The following is a 20,235-nucleotide window of genomic DNA, read 5'->3' on the forward strand; positions in this document are numbered from 1 at the left end:
AGCCTTCCTGGACCAATGAAGAACAGGACCCCTGTGACCCCACAGGGATTCTGATAACAAGAAACTCAAGAGCCTCTGCTTACTCTTCTTCAGAATTATTTTGCCTTTAGGATGAGACTTAATCCAAGCAAGGTACAGAATCCTCTCGATTGATTTATTTCATTATTGGTGCAGAACATGATGTCTGTCTCACTCAACAGCTCCCCAGGGCAGGGCTCACCTCCACATCATTCACATTCATTACAGGACCCAGAATGCTGCCAGCAAGTGTATGTGTAAATATACGCACACGCGTGTGTATGCTCACACATGCTCTGGATGCTAAACCCATCCTGGCCTTGATGCCACTTTTAGCTTTTGAGCAGGAGTCAAGAAGGAACAGTGGTACCCTACAGTGGGATTTTCCTTCCCAGACTTCACACTGCACAGATGGAGGACCCAAACCAGCAGCCGAGACTCACCACCGCATTTCCACTAGAAAGAGCTGGAGGTTGGTGGAGGCTGGCAGAAGTGATTCTCCAGTCAGGATTGGGTGAGAACGTGAGCAAGATCACACAAGCCCAGAGCCCAAGCCTTTGCACTATTAGGCCAGACATGGTTACACTTCACTTGGCTAGGATGAGACCGAGTCTCAGGGGACCAAAGGCCACATGGGGGCCCAAGGAGAAGATGGAGCAGCAGCAGTGTTCACCTGAACCAGTAGTTCTCAGCCAGGAGTAATTTTGCCCTTGAGGAACCTTTGGCAATGTCTGGAGGCACTTGGGGCTGTCGCAAATGAAGGTGCTACTGGCATCTCACAGGTGGAAGCCAGGGAAGCTGCCAAACATCCTACAGGGCATAGGACACTCCCCTTCTGCCCCACCAAGAATTATCCATCTGCAATTTTCAATGTGCTGCTGTTGAGAAACCTTGACCTAAACACTGCTGCACCCTCCATGCCGTGATTACTGAGTGAGTTGTAAGAAGGAAAATCTCAGATGAGTCAGAATCATGGTCCTTCAGCCCTGCCTTAGATTTCAGACAAGCTCCAAAGGATTGGGGTATACTAGGTGGGGGTGGGGGTGCACCACAGAGTTTTCCCACACACAACCTTCTGGAAAGTTGGAAATGTTCCCAGTGGGACCTCAGAGGTTATCTTGTCAAAACATACTCATCATATGAAACTTAGGGAGATATAAGCAAAGACCATACTATCACAAAGGAGAGAAAACACGATCGCAGGCATGTTAGGAATTCGAGGAAGATGGGCATCCCTGTGATGGCAAAACAGATCACTGAGAACCCGTTATGGATACAGGAAGCATGTGGCGGCCTCCTAGGCCTCCTTATTCCCGGAGGCAGCCCAAGCTGAAAACAAAACTGTAACCACCAAGGGGAAGGGTTTTAATGGATAGGCAGGGATCCAGGCTATAACAGAGGGTCCCTGGGTCCCCAAGGCTGTGGTTCTCCAGCCTTGTGGTGTTGGATTTTGTGCACATTCAAAGCGGGGACCCACCACTGTTTGCAAAGAAAAAAAGAAGTCCCGTGTCCTTTCTTGGCAGCTCTGATAGCAAAGTGACTCTGAGAAGCCCAGCAGCCCATGGGTCAGGGACTCCAGGGCAAAAGCAGAAGGATCACAGAGACTTTTCAATGGCTTTGGGAGGATAATGTCAGCGTCGGAGGAGGCCACATGACCATGGAAAGGAAAGGGCAGATCTCACTCTGCAATCTATGCACTTTACCTAGCAGGGGTTAAGCAGTAAGAGTACAAGTGAAAGCCTGGAGCACCTGTGGGTGTGGGGCATTTCGGAGACACCATCCCTTCACATGCTCTTAGACACATCTCTACCCAACCAGGAGAGGGAATAAGTAGGAGAAACTTCTTCCAGGGTCTCCTGACTCCCGAGAAAAATACCTGCAGCCCCAGCTCCCTGATGCCCCACCTCCTCACCCCCTATTGGCCCTGCTCCCTAGATCTCCCACCCCAGCCAGCTGGCATGAGGTGAGGCAAACTAACGTCTAGTCTCTGAAAATACACCGTCAGAGCTGGTCCACTGTGACTCACTTGGGTACATCCAGCGAGCGCAGAAAGGGACATCTGTCCAAGTACTCACCCGTAGCAGCTCAGCTGCGGGCACCATGCAGGGAAATCAGACAGCAGGCAGGAGAAGCAGTCCCAGGGAAGCCAGCACCATCAGCCTGCTGTCTGCCAGAGCCTGGGCAGCAGCTGGGCTCTGGGCTCTCCCACTCCTCGCCCCCAGCGACAGAGGTCAGGACTTCAGCTCACGCCTGGGAGCAGACCTGGGGCCACAGGCACGCCAGTTACAGATCCCTGAAAGGGGCTCCAGGCTTGCTGGGGCTGATGAGTTCTCAGTCCGGGAGAGCCAGGACTGCTGCTACTGCTCACGGGGAGAAACCAACATTTCCCTGGAGAGTCCACCCAGGCCACTGTGCTCAGGTGAGGTCAGCAAGAAAACCTGACGAGCAGCTCCAGGCGGCTTGGTCTGGCTGCCGGAAAGCAGGACACAACGCGGCAGCCTGCCCCCCGAGCAGCTCCGATTGTCCCTCGCACTGCTAAGCCTCACTCCCAGCACCAGACAAAAGCGCTGGAAGCAGCTCGCAGCCCGGCTGTGACACACCAATCACCAGCGCCAGACTGTCCTCCCAGCTGGCCAAGCCCTGGCCATCCCACAAGGGCTGGCTTCCTCTCCCGTGTTTCCTCAAAGCTGCCTGAGGATGGTTTAGGATGATTTATCCTCGTGGAGTGGATTATTCTTCCCAACTTCGGCTGGACCAGAGAGCAGTAGTGTAATGCCCTGGCTTAGAGAGTGAGAGAGGGAGGAAGAGAGAGTGTGTGTGTAAGAGTGTGTGAGAGACCGTATGTGTGCATGTGAGCAAGAGAGGAGGGTGAGAAGCAGTGCGTGCATCTTCCCAGAGCATCTATCTGTCCCTCTCTAAATTCATCCAATCCCTCTTTCCTCCTGGATTTGGAGATGGGGGATGGGCAGTGAGAGACACAGATTCCAGAACAGGCAGGAGACACCATCCCTTCCTCCCCGCCCCCTTGCCACCCGCTCTGAGAGGGTGATAATGCCACCCCTCCCGCTCCTGCCACCCCCACAGCTGCTGCTGTCAGCAGTCAGCTCCCCCTGCCGAATACTCTCGGGGAACAACTTTGGAAGAAGAAGCATTTCACCAAATAGTTAGCGGTATCGCCCCTCCTTTTCCCAGCCCAGGTCCTTTTATGCTCCCATTTTGGTCATTGTCCTCCCCACCTCAAGCCCACCTGTCCCCATGCCCATTGTCCAGAAGCCTCAGAAGCCTCTCCCCACCTGCCCCATCTTAGAGCTATATCCTCTTCACCAGGCTTCCTGTGGGTCCTGGGCTGGGAGGACAGCAAGCTCTTCTGGAGTATGCCACCAGCCTGGCGCCACTACAGCCTGACTTCCTCAACCTTCCCTCCTCTATGCTCCCCACCAAGACACCCCACAGATAACAGGATGAGTGGTAACTCCAGGCTGCCTGCACAATTCATTTGGAGGGAAGCCAGGACTGCAGAGAGTGTAGTGGGGAGTAGAGGATATTCCACAGCCTCTCATCTCCCACTCTCCTGTAAGATTAGCCACCTGTAGGTCTGAACACCTCTCTGTTTCACATCTTGGCTACCACAGCGGAGGCCAGGACCCCATCTATGGCTTTCATATTTACCTCTTGCTTTGCAAACAATTATGGTGGTTCTCAACGAGTGCAAAAGTGATTACTCTTTCTTGACCTGTGAAAGCAGGGAGGCCCCTGCCTCTCCTTCCTACATTTTCCTGCCATGATGGGTGTGTGTTGATAGGTCTGTAGGGAGAAATGGGGAACGAGGTAAACAGAGTGAAGGATTTGGCGCTGGGAGGAGCTCTTTGGAGACACAGCACCACAGGCTGTGCCACCCTCGTCCTAAGGGTAATTGGCTTGACCATGCGAGGTGACCGCCCAGGCAGCTCGCTATTGTGGTTGACTGCCTTGGCTCAGGGGTTAGGCAGGACCAGAAGTGTAAATTTATCAACTGTGTGACCTTGAGCAAGCTGCTAAATCTCTGAGACTCAGTTTCCCTATATGACAAGAGAGAATATTAATATCTATTTCATAGGGCTGTTGTGAGAATCAAATGGGATGAAATGGGTACAATGCTGCCCACAATGCCTGGCCCTCAGAGATGCTGGATCCTTTATTTCTTTCTTCTACGGAATCCTGGGAAACGGAGGTGGTGGTTCTTGCCCTGGGAAGGAGGCCCCCAGGTGAGCTGCTTAAAGGGGAAGGGCCGGCTGGAAGGAGCTGAGAGGGGTGTTTAGCAGGAGGAAAGCCGGGGATTGTAAACCCAGAGAGGAGAGGTGGAGGGGCAACACGTCAGGTTGGAAAAGCAAGTCCAGCCAAGGAGGCGGAACGCAACCCAGGACAAGCCAAGCTGGGGACCAGAACCGTGGCCAGGGCTGGAGGGACCCTGTGAGAAGCAGGGCATCGGGTGGTGGGGGTGGAGAGAGCTGCTTGCCTGGGAAAAATGTTAGTCTGGGGTTTTCTGGAACAGAACCCAGGGACCATGGCAGAGGGTGGCTGGGTCAGCAACTACCATCAGAATCCCAAATGGACAAATGGAGGCCTGAGTAGAACAGGACAAGTTTCTCCAGAGACCAAAAGGGAAGAAGAGGCAATGGCCTATGCTCTACCAGAAAACCCTCGATAACGACCAACAGCCCCCGGGATGACAGGGTGTCCATAGCCCAAGCATCGGCGCCTAGAGACAGGCTCTGGGCAGAAGAAGCTGTAATCACGGGTCAGCCACAGAGGTCTCGATTCATACCTGAAAACGGCTGGCCTGGGCCACACATGGTTTACATCCTGAAGCCCCCTCTAGCATAGCTAAAGCTGAGAGGACACAGCACCCAAGCTTGAGAGGGGGTCTGGGATTCAAAAGAGGGAATGGCCGTGAATGCTCAGGCCAGCACCTCAAATGAGACAGCCCAGTATCATGGGGAGATCATGGCTGGGGAGCCAGGAGGCTTGGGTTCTAGTCCCTATTCTGCCAACAATTGGCTGGGCTACTGGTTTTCCCTGGCCCACTGTATCTTCCTCTTTGAAATGAGACCAGATTTGTGGTCTTCAAACTGTTTACTTTTCAGCAGCAGAACCCATTCTCATCACTCTGAGCCTCCATTTCTCATTATTCAAGTGAAATCTTACCTAGAATATCTGTATATATCCAGATCAGACAGAAGCAGAGCTACGTTGATGGGTCAAGGGCTGGAGCCTGGCTGCCAGCTTCCTTCAGCAGCTCTTAAGGTGGCTTGGAGGTGCTCTAGAGCTCCTCAGAACACAGCCTGAGATCACAGCACTAGTCTGAGGGCCTTTCCCCTCTCTGACTCCAGGGCTTTTCATCCCCACGGAACACTGAGTAGACACCAACTTGGATGGGTGCCAGCTGGAGGGCGAAGCCTAAGAGTGTCCCAAGGGAGGGGGCAGCTCTCCCCCAACATACACACTCAGCATCTACGGGAGTTGCAGGTCCCACAGCAGAAGCTGCTGAAGGTGGGAGCTGGCCTCGGTGGCTACGGGTGGCAGAAGGGAGGCCGTCTGGGCCCCGGGATCCGGGTGACAAATGTACTACACAGCAAGGCCAGATGGACGTCCCTGCCTTTGGCACCACAGCTGCTCCAGGAAACACTGGGCTGCCTTTCATACTCTGGATCATTGCAGGCTCCCTCTCCCCAGCTCAGCCAAATCATAAATCTAGCCTGCCAGGGGAGCTGGCTGCCCTGACCCCGGCCCCATGCTTCCCCGCCTTGGCCTCGCACATGCCAAGATCCAGGCACGAGCGGTAGAAGGAGGGACTGTGGGGCTGGGCCCACGTGGACTGAGAGCACTGTCTTGGTTTTGGACTTTCCAGAATGTTCTTCAGCCATATTTCTCTCTTTTTGTCTTTCTAGCCTTCCTGTTCAAGATTCTGTCAAAGGCTTTCTTTTATAACCGTGCACCCCTCACACCAGCATCCTCAGCCCTTCAAGAGTTTAAGTCTGACAGAAATTGGGACGTTCCGTGAGACCCCAGAGCCCAAGACTGCCCTGTCCTTGCCCTGGGCCTCTGGGAAGGAAGCCAGAGTAGCGTTCGACCTGCCCAGCCCCCACGAAGAATGTTCTTGCACAGGCAAAGATCCCTCAGCTAGAGACGCAGGGAGCCCCTGGATTCTGTCTCCTGGAGGGGCGCAAATGGCCTCACCAAGGGAAGATTGGTTCCCTCCCTGGTCCACCTGTGGGTTCTTTACTTGCCACTCCCACCGGCTGTCCTGTGTCCACACCCAAGGAAAGGGAAGTCCCGAAAAGGCTCTCTCCTGTTGCCCTGGCTCCACCTTCCCTACCTCCTTTCTTGCTTTTTTTCTTGTGAATTCAACATATCACTTTGTGTGGCACTTATGGTTTGTGAACTGCCCTTTCCCCCTTCACAACAGTGCAGTGGGCACTGCCATCTCCTCTTCGGGTGCGGAAGCCGAGGCTCAGAGTGTCTGACCGGATCCAGGTCACAGACTTCACCACGGCAAGGTAGAGACTCGAACACCTGTGTTCTGTGGGTTGCTCACTTTCTCATGGCTTTCTTCACCTCCCCTCTCCTTAGCCCCCTTCAGTTTCCTCTCCTCCCCTCTAGCTCCTCCTCCTCTCTCCTTTCTTTCTGGCATCTCCTCTCAATCCCTCCTCTGCCCCTCCCCAGAAGATTTTCTCTCCTCCAGACCCACCTGAGGTCAGAGCTGATGGGGACCTTACCCCATCCCCTGGTTCACAGGCCAGGAGACTGAGGCCACGTTACCTGGCTGGTCCCCAGACCTCTCCCCTCCTCATCTCCACCAGGGCATGTTGGTGGCTGTGGGAGGCCAAGAGGGGTAATGGATTTCTTAAGTCATCCTGATTTTATTACTTGAAGCATTTCTAGGGCAGGACCCAGACGAATCCTCGCTGCCTCCCTCCCTTCCCTCCTCCCTCCCTCTGCAGCAAAGATGCTGCATCTCTGCATAACGCCTGCGCCCTGTTTCACTCAGAAGGGAAAGGTCAAGGTCTGTGTCTCTGCAGCCAAAGTCACCACCAGCCAGAGTCTTTGAGGGAAGTTCATCGGCCTGAGGCCTCTACCCCCAGGCCAGGAGACCCTGCCCCTGCCCCACACCACCCAGAGTGGGCCTCTCTCCTCACCGGGTCTTGTTATAGTTTGTCTCCTTGGGACAGAGACACCCCAGTCTCTAGGTATCACCCCTTCTCTTCCTCACGTCTCCACTTTAGGGCATTCCCAGCTTGATGCAACCTCAGGCAGCAAACACTGCCTGACGACCGCCATGGAGAGCTTGGTGACAGTGATGTACCTGGCTGAGCCAGCTCTCAGCAGCAAGGCCACAGCCTGTCAAGACACTGAGAAGCCTCACAGGAGCCTCCCTTGGGGCCTTCTTACCACAGACCAGACATCCCCACCTCGTATACCAACCTGATCTTTCCTTCCCCTGGGGCCCATCCACAAAGCCAAGGCCCAGGGAGCCTTGGCAAACCCTCTGGGAGTGCTCTGAACAGCAAGACCCATTTCACTCCGGGGTCGGCCACTCACAGCAGCCCGCAGACTGGAGGAGCTAGTCGAGTAGAGCAGAAAGGATGGGGCTTTGGTATCAAGAAGCCTGGCTAGGCCGGGCGCGGTGGCTCAAGCCTGTAATCCCAGCACTTTGGGAGGCCGAGATGGGCGGATCACGAGGTCAGGAGATCGAAGCCATCCTGGCTAATACGGTGAAACCCTGTCTCTACTTAAAAATACAAAAAACTAGCCGGGCGACAAGGCGGGTGCCTGTAGTCCCAGCTACTCGGGAGGCTGAGGCAGGAGAATGGCGTAAACCCGGGAGGCGTAAACCCGGGAGGCGGAGCTTGCAGTGAGCTGAGATCCGGCCACTGCACTCCAGCCTGGGTGGCAAGAGTAAGACTCCGTCTCAAAAAAAAAAAAAAAAAAAAAAAGAAGCCTGGCTGAATCCTGATCTATCACTCATCAGCTTCTTGACCTTGGGCCAGTCACCACTCTGAGCCTCCTTTTCTCATCTGTTAAATGGGAAAGATAAAAGTTCCAGGCTTATCTATTTCACCAGGTGTGAGAGGATTCCCCAAGGCGAAGCAAGTGAACATGTTCTGGAAATGGACGGAAGCCTGGGTCAGTGTTACCCAGGTCTGCAGAGCTGTCAGTATTCCACTCCACCCCACAAAGCTCCAGACCTACCCTGCTAGCCCACCCATTTGGCTGTAGGACAGTCAGCTAGCTACCCAGCTTCCCCTGAGGTGTGACTTCATCCCTGATTCCTGGCCTCCTTTAGTCTCCAAGTAGGAGCCTGGAGCTCTTTGTTCCCTCTTCCCAGGGGCTCCGCTCAGTGAAAAGGAACTCCAAGTCTCATCTTCTCAACTCATTACAAGAAGTAGAGAGATTTACTGCTGAGGCCTTCATTACCACTTAATTGTGTTCCCACTAAACTCTCATTCATTAGCCACTCTAAAGCTGTCAGCACAATTAAACAGACTTACTGACTTACAGACTTTGAGGGTAGGAAGACAACTTCGGCAAGTCCAACCTGTCCAACCTTTTCATGTTAGAAATGAGGAAAATGAAGGCAAGAGATGGTAGTTGACTCAACCAAGGTCACACAGCAGCTAGTGATGTGGTCGGTAGAAACCCAGGCCGTCGAGTTCCAGCCCGGAGGCCCCCTTCCCATTATACCACATTCCTAAGGGAAAGCAATGCCACCTCTCACTTTCCATCATCTTTCATTTCCCAAAGCAGCTATTTAGAATTGAGGCATGTTCCCAGCTGGAAGAAAATATAAATGTAGAATTTTAAGTAGATTAAAAAAAAACTCACCAAAGATAATGACATCTGTATCTGAGGCAAATGGTGACCAGCTGTAACCACCAATGAGCCTCTACCTCCTGGAGCTGAGGGCAGCGAGGACCCTCCCTTCTCCCTTCCCCTCCCCAGGGAGGAGCAGTCATACAGACAGGACCAATGGAGCCAGAGGCTGGCTCCACGAAGACCGCCAGCATCTGTTTCCATGCAGATACTCGGTCCCAACTGGACATCCTGTAGCACAGTCTCTGAAGTGGGGCCCAAGAATCTACACAAGCTAAAACAGGTTCTAAGGAAGAAAACACCGAACATCCACAACAGCTATGGGGACAGAGAGAAAAAGAGAGCCACAAAAATAGACTCCTAATAAAAGGAACAGGCCAGGCACGGTGGCTCACGCCTGTAATCCCAGCACTTTGGGAGGCTGAGGCAGGTGAATCGCGAGGTCAAGAGATCGAGACCACCCTGGCTAACATGGTGAAACCCGGTCTCTACTAAAAATACAAAAATTAGCTGGCCATGGTGGCTCATGCCTGTAGTCCCAGCAGGAGGTACAGGCAGGAGAATCGCTTGAACCCGGGAGGCAGAGGTTGCAGTGAGCCATGATTGCGTCACTGCACTCCAGCCTGGGTGACAGAGTGAGGGTCTCTCAAAAAAAAAAAAAAGGAATGAAGGAACAGCCCTCCTGAAGGACAGAATAAGGCAAGGGCAGGAGGGAGGAGCTGGACTGGGAAGGAATGAGGCATGGGGAGCAGGTCCTAGAGGTGGCGCAGGTGCAAACCCTGGGCCAAGGTTTCAGTCATGATGGCCATGGCCCAGTTGTCATGAGGCAAGCGCCAGGACAACAGTTTCAACCTGAGGCCAAAGGGGTGGCCCTGGAGGCCAGGCAGGAAGAGGCTGTAAAGGGCATCATAACAGCAAATGCCTCTCTGGCATTTGGCATGCACCTGGCACTGCCCAGAGTGCTTTAGGTGTAGTCACAAATCTAACCCTATCTAAGCTCTGTAAAGTGGGGTCACTGTCATCACCCCATGGTGCAGGTGAGGAGACAGAGGCTAGGGAACTAAAGTAACAGAGTCAATAGGTGGCAGAGCAGGAACTCAAACCCAGGGACTCAAACCTCCTGTGACTCCAACACACTGCCATTGTAGAAGACTAAAGCTGGAACTCCAGCCTGGGGTGCACAGTGCTTCTTAACAGGGGAGGCCATGGCATTTTTTGAGGGATGCACCTTCCTGGTGAGCTGCAAGGATTTAGCATCCCTGGCCACCAAATGACAGTAGGGTACCCCAGTCACCTGGATACCCAAAACAGCCCCGTACCTTCAGACACCTGCGTACGTGGTGGTAGTCAATCCACTCCAGGTGGAGAACCACCTGAGGCGAGAAATAAGGATGAAGTGGGAGCACACACTGAATCCCAGAGGCTTGGCCTCGCTCTGCAAGGGACTGTGCTAGACGGGGAGCTGGCTGATCCCCAGGAGGCAGCCCTGGGAGGAGCAGGGCAGATTTCGTATCCAAGTGCCCCCCAGAGCTCAAGGTACTGGGCCCCAGCAGGATGCGACACAGGGTAGGGGGTGATCCTGGAGAAGAAGGAAAGGCAGTGGGAAGAGACCATAAACTCAGACAGCCAAAGCTTGAAGGGAAATCTCAGGGGAGTCTGAATGTGGGGATGACCTCAGCAACCCCACCCTCTCTCACACAGTGGGTGGCAGCCACCGGCCACAGCTCAGCCTCTGTGGGGTGAGCTTTTCTGCAGAGGCTTGGGGAGCAGAAGGAGTATCATGGAGAAAAAGAAAAATAAGTCCAAGAACCATAGATTTTGGAGAAGGAACTACCCCCACCCTGACCCCCTCCGTTTTTTTAAACCTTAGCTGGTGGCAGCAGAAAATTCACAAAGAGCTGCAGTCATTGGGGCAGTGGAAGAATCTTCAAACCTTTTTCCCTTCATACTCAATACGTCCACCCCACTCTATCCAACTCTTCTCTTCCTACCTCTCTCCCCTTCATAATTCCCAGTGACCAAAAATCCAGAATGTATTTATAATGTACTGAAGAATGCATTTATAATGTACTGAATGTACATTTATCATTTACATTTATAATGTACTGAAGAATGCATTTAGACAACATGAGCTAAGTTCATACCCATTCATGACCTTAAAAGCCCAGGCCTGGTGACATCTGCATTCAACCTCACAGCGGGTAGCCAGGCAAGGTACTTAGTGGCAGGAGGAGTGAGCACAGGGAATCCATAAAGCAAAAAGAAGAGGTGATGACATTCCTCAGGCACTTATTGGGTAACAAACTCCTTTGATAACTCCAAATTCTACACAATAAGGTGCATGCTGGGCACTGCTCATTCCTCCAAAAGCAATGTAAAACACAATCCTTGCCCTCCAGGAGACAAGATACACATGCAATGCCATTTTTGAAACAATGTCAAAATAAGTGTTCTCTGCAACAATTTCTATAGGTGTTTTGAAGTGAAAGAGAATTCAGCTAGACAACCAAGGCACAAGAATCAGAATAGGCTGTGCATCCCAGCATGTCAAGAGGCCCCAGAGAGCACAAGGATGGAGAAACCCAAGTGCCAGAAAACACAAATGGGTGAAACCCATGGGGTAATGGGGAGAGAGCAAGGGAAGAGGCGTTGGGAGGGCATCATTCTTGGAGCCCTGTGCTGGGGTCAGGTGGACAGGCATCACGGACCGGGTATGCAGGTGGAGCTCAACTTTCACTATTCCATTAACCCAGTGCATTGCATTCCGAAGGAGCCTGTCAGTCTTGATAGGCACAGAAGAATGCGTGCATTCCCTCAGAAGCAAACCTACTCAGTGTCCCGCTCCCAAATGCTTTTGTGTGGATAATCACCATTCTAAGTAAGAGACACTTCAAGTTTCCCAGTTCATTTTCTTGCTGCAAAGCTTGCAAGAGCAGCAGACGGATGCAAACTCCTGCTTCTCTTCTACTGGCGAAAACAACCCAATTTGAAGAATAAGCACCAATTAACTAAGTGGGAAGCTCAAGCTGTGAATCCTGAAGAGCTGTAACCTGACAGCAAATTGCAGTTCTTTGGAGGGAGCCGTGGGAGGCAGGGGCAGCCTCCAGTCAAAGTAGCCTCCTGAAGCCCCGACCTGCAGACATCGATCATTATAAGTCATTCACGTCTCAGCAAACAGTGGGACACTGGTTTAGGAGAAATATTAAAAGAGGGGTTCCTTTTTGAGCACAGGGTTATTTATTCTCAAAGAAAATGCTTTGGATGCCATTTCCAAATTAAATTTTTTAAGAACTAGCCAGAAAATTAAACTTCACGTAAACACACAGTCCTTTGGTTTTCTTATCTGTAAAACGGTGATGATCCCAGACATACTTATTTCCAGAGATAAGGATGAGGTGGTGCTTTGTAACCCAGAAAGCACTACAAAAACAATTACTAGCATCCATAGTGTGTCATATGTCTATCATCCTAGTGAGCGTGACAGGTAAAATCAACAAGCAGGTACAGTTACCATCAAGAAGTGGAAAGCACACTGCAGTCACCTGCAGATGGCTGAGTTCAAGTCAATTTAAGTTTTTTGAATGTCCAGTAAGTGCACGGCACTGCAAAAAGTACTGAGGACACAAAAGTGAATGAGAAGCAGCCACTACCTACTGGGAAAATCTCATAAAGAAATAAGCCTACTTCCAAATCAAAACATAAAACCACATTCAGAGAAATGGCAACACAGTAACAAAATGCTCCCACTAAAGCCTCGGGCTTCCCCTTGCACCCACACACTATTAGCTCATCCACTCAGTATTTACCATTGGCATGCTTTTAGTTCAAGTAACCCAAAACCCAATTCAATTCAAAGAGGCTTAAACCAAAGAAAATAGAATAATTCACATGAGAGGAGCTTTAGAGATAATAAAAACCATGCAGTTCAGGTTCTTTCCATCTCTCCACTCTGCCAGCCACTAAAATTTCACATCCTGCCATTCTCCATCCTCAGGAGGCCTCTCCCCAAAGAAAGTTCTTGAAGTTCGCCAGGTGTGGTGGCTCATGCCTGTAATCCCAGCATTTTGGGAGGCTGAGGCAGGCAAATAATGAGGTCAGGAGTTCGAGACGAGCCTGGCTAACATGGTGAAACCCCGTCTCTACTAAAAATACAAAAAATTAGCCAGGTGTAGTGGCAGGTGCCTGTAATCCCAGCTACTCAGGAGGCCGGCAGGAGAACTGCATGAACTTTGGAGGCGGAAGTTGCAGTGAGCTGAGATTGCGCCACTGCACTCCAGTCTGGAAGACAGACTGAGACTCTGTCTCAAAAAAAAAAAAAAAAAAAAAAAGAAAGTTCTTGAAGTTATAATTCAGCTGCCAAGAACAATCAGGGCAGCCTTCCTTGTTTAACATCTACCCAGAGTATGACTTCTGGTGGCTTTCTATTGACAAACAGAAAGAACTTTCCTAGAAATCAAAAACCTCTCCTCGAATCTCATTAGTCAAAATCGTGTCATGTGTCCATTTATGGCCCAACCCCTGCTAAAGTTAAACAGCATATGTACCCTTAAACCTGTCAAGGCCATCTCCTTAGGCAAGCCCAAGTTTCACTGCTGCTACTCCGGGAGGAGGTGTGGAATGGAGGATGGGAAGTTTACTACAAGGTGCCCTACTCAGAACTTTAGTTACCCATTTTCCAAGCCCATACAAGAAATGCAAATTAAAAGTGAAGAAAAATTTGCTTTAGGCAGATACACTGTGTCTAGCAAGAAGGGACATCCATCAGCAAGAGGCACAGCTGGAAAAAGGAAAGAGCAGGCACAAAATTCAAAACCTCAGGGGGCCATTTGGCGTAAGCAAATTGTCCCATACACCCCACTGAATCAGAGCCCAGTCCATTAATTAAGGTTTCTAATATACCCTTGGGACACCAAGAAAAGGTTACATTTATGCTTGCATCACCCCGTGTAAGAAGGCAGGGATGCATATAACACGTTTTATAGAGAATCACAAACACAATGGCTAACTATGTAAAGGTGCTGTTGCTTAAAGAGGCCAATCTAAAGTGTGTTAGAACACTTTACACTTTAGAATGACCCACCCCAGCTTCTCTGGAGAGCTGGGATTTAGGGTGCAGACTGCAAATATAACATACCCAGGCAACAATATGTTACAGCTGGCCTCCCACCAGGCTCCTCCACACTGATGGAAATTGATTGCACCTCATTTCCAGTGAACAAATAGTTGGTATTTGGATTAGGATGTTGCTCTTTTAGAACAAACATTCAGGCTTCCAGCCCCACCTGGACCTATCAAATCTGAATCTCATGGGTGGGCCCAAACTCAGTCTTTTCTTAAAGTTCCCCTAGTAAATCTGATGATCAGTCTGACCAAACCTCACACTGCCTCCCTGAAAATCCAGAGTACTCTGTAGGAAAAACTTCCTGAATGGGAGAACCAGTGCCTTATGGAACTCGGAGAGGTTATCTCTTCTGCATCCTCTCTTGCCTTCAAGAAGGCCAGCATGAAAGGTCAGAGGAATGGCAGAAGCCCTGAGCACTCACTCCTTCTGGGGATGAGCACACTTTCACTCAAGCACCATAGCCAATCCACCACTCAGACCCCATTGCTCCCCTACACACCCTCTTCCTGCCCACAGCCTTCCTCCACCTGGCCCCACCCCTGACAGCATCAGGGTCCTCCCTAGCCAGAAAGGACATTATCTGTCACCTATTAAAGGACATCATACCAGTTTTTACTTCACAAGTTCCTTTTGTAATTGACTGCTTATTATTATTGTTATATTATTATTATTATTATATTATTATTATTATTATTATTATTTAGAGACAGGGTCTTGCTCTGTTGCCCAGACTGGAGTGCTGTGGTGTGATCATAGCTCACTACAGCCTCAAACTCCTGGGCTCAAGTGATCCTCTCACCTCAGCCTCCCAAAGTGCTGGGACTATAGGTGTGCATCACCGTACCTGGTTAATTTTTTGTGTTTTTTTAGAGAGATGGGGTCTTGCTATGTTGCCCAGACTTCATTGTATATTTAACTCCAATTCCTCTCATTGTAACAGGCTGAGGTTGAGGGCAAGGGAGGTGGAATAGAGAATAAATAGGGACTCAGGACTCCTTGGCCACCAGAATGTGACTCCCAGGGATGAAAGAGTGATTGGCCTGAGGGGGTCATTTGAGCTCTTCATTTTTTTCCAGGCAATCCTGATCCCTGAAACACTCCAGTTTCAGGGGGACACTGGTCCCGGGGACCTGCCTACCATGCAGACTGTTTTTGTCTCCATCCCACCAATTCCTGTAATCTTTGATTGCCAGCCCCTGCATGGCCAGAGATTATGGGCTTGGCCATTACTCAGAAGGCTCTTCTCTTTCTGCCTTGGTCAAACACCACCTGTGTGACTTTGGAGCTATTCTGCAACCTCTCTGAGTCTCAACTTCCTCCTAAGATGGATAATGCTTGCCTTGGCTTGTCTCCCCAGTTCTCATGAGACTCAAAACACAACAAATGTGACTGTGCTCTGTCAACCTGAAAGCACTGTCCACTCATGAAGGGTCACTGTCCACTGGGCTAGGAGTGTCTGCCGCTGGGAAAAGCAGTTCATCCATCTTTGTGCCTCCAGTGTCTGGTGTTGGTAAATGACCCCCAAGGGGTGGCTGCTGGGTGGTATATGAACCAAATGAGGGGACAACAGAGGAGGATGGGAGTAACTGACAAGTCAGGAGCGTGAAATGAAGAAAGAGAGAGAAAAGAAGAAATGCCTTTCCTTTCCTGCCACCCTCAATCTCCAGGAACTAACAATGCTCCCCAAATAGTGGCCCCCACCACTGATTAGGTAACTTTTTAAAGTCATCCCAGCTCCAATTAGAAAAGGATGTTAGTAAAGCTTTCCCATACCAATTTAAATAAACACTGAACACATTCAACATTTAAACTGAATGGAAATCCCTATTTTAAACAACAGCCTTCTAAAGGGCTTGCTGGTGCTGCACTGAGAGCTGAAATTAGGAATTGGGAGATTTGGAAGCTTGGGGTGGGGTCCTGGGGAGGAGCAAACCCTGTCCCTAACTCTGGGCTGCTTTGGTTTCCTGGAGGAAGAGGTACTCAGGAGGCTGAGAGAGCCAGGATGGCAATTGGGCTTTTTTAAGCCCAGGGAAGCCTTGGTCTTCTGTGTTGAGCAACCGCCAGGCCTGGGAACCCACAGAATCATCCTTACCATTCTCCCCCCATCTATGTTCAGTTCTGCTCCACACACATCCCCTACCACCATCACCCCCATTCTCAGAACAGAAACACAGCCGTTTAGATGAAAAGGGCAGCTGCTTTGCACCACAAACAAGCCCTCCCACTACAATCCCAGCTGCATTTTCAGATATTCCAGCCTCTCTTTGCATCCCTGGGTCTAAACTATAATGGAATAATTGGACTAAAATATAAAGCAGAACTTCCCACCCAGAAAAGCATGAGGAATGAGAAGGTGGTAATGTTTAGACATAAAAGAATACTCCCACAATGTTACCCTTGCCCTCTGAGCATGGGGCAAATTTGCAAGCCAGTGTACCCTTGGGGACATCCCCGGACCTCCCAACACCTACTCATGCACACGGATCTTGCTCTTGCCCCCTTCCTTCTGCCCCACTCAGTGTTAGGGCTGTATCAGGGCTTTGCTCTCAAGAGCTGAGGGTGGACAAGGGCTCACTAGATAGCCCCTGGGACTACCTCTAACATACACAGACACTGACCCTCCTCTCATTCTCTAGGGTAGATCACAGGGAGGCCAGAGCCAGGGTAACCTTCTTTGGCCACCTCTACCCTCACTTGAGAGTTAAGTGATATCTGCTAAGCACTTCTCAATTGAAACATTGATTCTTCCCCTTATCCATACTGCTAAATCTCATGTTGAAACTTAACCCCCTGTAGCAGTATTAGAGGTGGGGGCTTTGAGAGGTGATTGGATCATCAGAGCTCAGTCCTTATGAATGGACTAGTTCATTCACGGGTTAATGGGTTATCATGGGAGGGGAACTAGTGGCTCCTTCCAGAAAAGGAAAAGACTTAAGTGAGCACATTTGCATGCTTGGCCCCCTTGCCATGTGATACCCTGCACCACCTTGGGATTTGTAGAGTTCCTAACAGCAAGAAGGCCCTCACTAGATGCAGTCCCTCAACCTTGGACATCTTAGCCTCCATAACAGTAAGAAATAGATTCCATTTCTTTATAAGTTACCCAGTTTCACGTATTCTGTTATAAGCAACAGAAAGTGAACTAAGACAGATACCAAGTACAGTATAAATCCAATTCCAGTATACTCCAATATAGTATAATTCCAATTCCAGAAATGCCAGGAGGCAGACCAAACTAAGTAAGGACACAGAAAATGTGTAAGCCACTGTCAAAGTATAATTTTCAAAATGCTCTCATATATGTATATTTATTTAACTCATTAATGAGGAATGGTAAAGCTGACTCAAAAGAACTTGAAGAACAGGGTTTGCATGATGAAGAAAGGCATGCAGAAATAAGTCTGTTAGGTCGAGACAGAACTGTCCTACAGGGCAATAACACCATAACTTTTGAAGTCATCTTTTCTACTGGACAGAAATAATTTGCATCTCTACTTGATAAAAATCACTTGCAACTTATCTGCCTACATGTTAACATCTAGCTTCATGAGGCCTGGCATCTAATCAATAATAAACTGAGAATCGAACACTGTTTTTTCTGTCTCTCCTGCTTAGAATATAAACTCCATGGGGACAGGGTTCTTGTCAGTACTTTCCCCTTCCAAAGCAGTGGAAGAGTATTCGGCACCTGTAGGTGTATAATGGGTATTTGTTAAAGGATTATTTGAAGGCACTCCAGAGTTCGGGGCCCAGGAGAAGGGGCCTTTTGCATCAGGAATGGCTGGATATAGCCCTGATGGGTGGGTGGGATCCGAATGGGAAGGGAGGACAGTGGAGGCAGAGGAGAGAGTGAGGACGAGGTGTGGAGGAGGGTCAGGAGGAAACTGGAGAAGGACAGGGTGTTGAGATGTTGTCAACAGTGTCAAATTTGGGAGATTACACAAATGCAGTAGGTAGGGGCTACACATTCAGAAGCCTGGCAGACAAGAAAAAGCACAGACAATCCAGAAGCCAGCTGAGTTAGGTGCAGGTTTTTGGAGAAGGACCACATTGGGCCCATTTGAAGACAGGGGGAGAGAGGTGTGGCCATCCAAGCAGCAGGTAGGTGTCAACCAACAGTGGCAGGGGTTTCCCCTGGGCTCAGGGTTCAGGAGCTGAGGGGCACAGAGGCCTCCAGCTGGAGCTGGGGGGCTGCAGCTTCCCAGGGCTGGGTGTCGCCAAAGGACAGCCCGAAGAGCAGAGCCCTGTCCCCCACCACAGGTGCACCTTTGATGTGGCTCAGGCTGCTGGGCAGAGGAAACCCAAGCTTCCCAGCGCAGCCTGCTTCATCAATGCCACCCAGTTTTCAATGAGGCTGCATAAGACACGGACCCGGTGGACCCGTGGCAGGGCAATTGCTTTATGGACAGAGCGGCTGGCAGGAAATCAAGGCTCAGTGTTTCAGCCTGAGATGAAAGGGAGCTTTTACCCAGACTCCTATCAATGCACCCACACTCCACTCTCCACTCTGTGAAGAGGGGTTCTCAGTGCAGGGAGCGGGGGTTGAGACTTCCCTACTTTCTTCTCCATTTCCTCTCTTCCTTCTGGGTAAGAACACACAGTGGGAGTGTCTTTAGGAGAGGGGACTGTGGGTAAAGGGAAGGGTCTGTGTTACCTCTGCAGGTTTTAATTATCTAAGCTTCCTCTGTGGGATGAGGGAGGGTCCTGTGAGCACATCAGGGATAAATACAGAGAGTACAAAATATGTTCCCCCAAGCTTTGCACGTCGCGCCCACCCACCACTGTATTTAAAGATTTACTCCTTCCATTCACACGTATGTGTGTGCGTGTATGTGTGTCTGTGCATGTGTGTGTATGAGAGAGAGTGAGAGAAAAAAAGAGAAAGAAAAAGAAAGACAATGCTATTCCATGGTTGCTCCACACAGCAGCCAGCCCGTTTCCCTTGCTCCATTTCTAGGCCCTGAGGCTCATCAAGTGACCTTGAAATTCTGCAGGGGTTCAGGACCTCTGGTCCTCACACTACAGTGGAAATAGAAAATCAAGGATCTTCTTTTTGAGAAGATGCTCTGTCCAGGCTTTGAAAGGCAGATGCAGGAGGGGGAAACTGGGATGTTTTATGGCTTTAGCTCTCTCTTTAACCATAACTCGACACACATTTACTGAGGCCTTGGTGCCTGGCTTTGGGCTGGGCAAAGGGACACAAAGACAAATGCTGCTCTGTCCCTGCCCTGGGAAATGAAATTCATAGCAGGGAGACCACATGGTGATGCAGTACAGACAGCACCAGGCGTGAAGGCAAAGGCAGGAAAAGGTGCCTGATTCACGCGGGAGCCCTAAAAAACATGCTGATGCCCAAGCACCCCGCTGGATGAACTGAGTCCCTCTTTGGTGGTGGGGCCTGGAGGACGGGAGGTGGCTGACTCTGGATGGGTGAGAGGTGGGGAGTGCCTTTGGGAGGTTTGGAACCCCGGGCTTAGGGCCAGGGCCTGACACCCCATAATCCCCCAGCATGTTCACACCAACAGCAGAGGCCATGTGGTAGGATGGGACAGACCATGGAATTTGGAATTGGAACACAAGGGTTTAAAACTGCCTCTTCGTAGATGTACGACCTTGGTCATACCCTTTCTGGAGAATTTCTTCACCTCTAAAATGGGTATAACAGTACCAAACTCAGAACTTAGTAATTGTAAGAATTAAGTGAGACAATGTACAGAAGGCATTAGAACAGTGTCTGGCATGGAGTCCAGGAAAGGGAAGTTGTGGCTTCTGGGAGAAGTAAATGAGGAAGCAGATGTCCCTCAACAACAGTGAAGTGGTCCATTAAAAAATGGTTTCAGCTGGACGTGGTGGCTCACGCCTACAATCCCAGCACTTTGGGAGGCTGAGGCAGGCAGATCACGAGGTCAAGAGATGGAGACCATCCTGGCCAACATGGTGAAACCCCATCTCTACTAAAAATACAAAAAATTAGCTGGGCATGGTGGCACGTTCCTATAGTCCCAGCTACTCAGGAGGCTGAGGCTGGAGGATCGCTTGAACCCGGGAGGTGAAGGTTGCAGTGACCTGAGATCACGCCACTGCACTCCATCCTGGTGACAGAACGAGTCTCCGTCTCAACAAAAAAAAAAAAAAAAAAAAAAAAAAAGGGTTTCTCTCAATATCATCATCATTTAGCCCAGAGCAGGTGAAGGTGAATTATCTGGGACCCACCACCCCAAACCTCTACAGCAAATAGCAGATGT

At 50.3% G+C, this 20,235-nt stretch overlaps 1 protein-coding gene across 7 annotated transcripts in view; it reads right to left on the reverse strand.

Annotated features, from left to right (window-relative positions):
- SEMA5B (semaphorin 5B) overlaps window positions 1-20,235 on the reverse strand; it is a 119,754-nt gene that overhangs the window by 82,586 nt on the left and 16,933 nt on the right. For 2 of the 7 annotated variants that reach the window (XM_030942066.1, XM_030942055.1), the window contains exon 1: window positions 2,094-2,581. The exons of 4 other annotated variants lie outside the window; for them this stretch is intronic. The gene's annotated coding sequence lies outside the window, so the exon portion shown is untranslated. Of the gene's footprint in view, window positions 1-2,093; window positions 2,588-20,235 lie in introns of those variants that run through there. One more of the 7 variants, XM_030942083.1, reaches the window with a different exon arrangement.

The sequence above is a fragment of the Rhinopithecus roxellana genome, chromosome 1 (assembly GCF_007565055.1).
Source record: "Rhinopithecus roxellana isolate Shanxi Qingling chromosome 1, ASM756505v1, whole genome shotgun sequence".
In the NCBI taxonomy this organism is placed as follows: Eukaryota; Metazoa; Chordata; class Mammalia; order Primates; family Cercopithecidae; genus Rhinopithecus; species Rhinopithecus roxellana.